Source organism: Mustelus asterias, chromosome 7 (genome assembly GCF_964213995.1).
Source record: "Mustelus asterias chromosome 7, sMusAst1.hap1.1, whole genome shotgun sequence".
NCBI lineage: Eukaryota > Metazoa > Chordata > Chondrichthyes > Carcharhiniformes > Triakidae > Mustelus > Mustelus asterias.
This window is the reverse complement of record NC_135807.1, coordinates 38,041,623-38,042,550: the sequence shown is the minus strand read 5'-3', so window position 1 is coordinate 38,042,550 and position 928 is coordinate 38,041,623. Positions and strand designations below refer to the sequence as shown.

At 44.6% G+C, this 928-nt stretch overlaps 1 non-coding gene across 1 annotated transcript; it reads right to left on the bottom strand.

Annotated features, from left to right (window-relative positions):
- Positions 1-556: 556 nt before the first annotated feature.
- trnag-gcc (transfer RNA glycine (anticodon GCC)) lies at positions 557-627 on the bottom strand. Its single transcript has one exon. It is a non-coding gene; the product is annotated as a tRNA-Gly (tRNA).
- Positions 628-928: the final 301 nt, after the last annotated feature.

Below are 928 nucleotides of genomic sequence, written 5' to 3'. Positions count from 1 at the left end.
ACTAAAAGCAAATAGGAGCAGGAGTAGGCCATTAAGCCCATCAAGCCTGCTCCACCATTCAGTATAATCATGGCTGATCCTCTATCTCCATAATCCCATTTTCTCCCCATATCCCTTCGTGCCTTTAGAGTCTAGAAATCTATCCATTTTCTCTTTTGAGTAACTTGACATCCATAGCCTTCTGTGGTAAAGAATTCCATAGGTTCACGACTCTCTGAAGAAATTTCTCCTTATTTCTGTCTTAAACTGCTTACTCCATTATCTGAGACTGTGACCCCTTGTTCTAAACCCCCACCTCCCCCCACCACTCCCAGCCAAAGGAAACATTATCCCTTCACTGAGTCTGTCCAGCCCTGTCATAATTTTAAATGTTTCAATGAGGTACCCTCCCAGTAAATACATAGAAACATAGAAAACAGGAGCAGGAGGAGGCCATGTGGCCCTTCAAGCCTGCTGCGCCATTCATCACGATCATGGCTGATCCTCCAACTTAAAAGCCTAATCCTTCTTTTTCCCCATAACCTTTGATCCCGCTTGCTCCAAAAAGAAGGGGCTTTGCATTGGCCGGGAATCAAACCTGGGCCTCCTGCATGGCAGGCGAGAATTCTACCACTGAACCACCAATGCAGACCTGATCAACTCTGTCTCTCCACATAGGACATTCCTGCCATCCCAGGAATCAGTCTGGTGAACCTTTGCTACACTCTCCCTAAAGCATCCCTCCCTCTAATCTATGCATTCAAGTCTTGAATGGGTTTGGAGTCGCAATGTTCTGACACAGAATTGTGAGTAATAGCAAATAAGAAAAATAGATCAATTTTGTATTATCTGAGGATGCCACCCCCCCCCCCCCATTCATGTTATAAACTGTTTGTCATTAATTTCATCATTGCCTTGTTAATGCCAGCCATTAGGAGTAGAGGCAAAA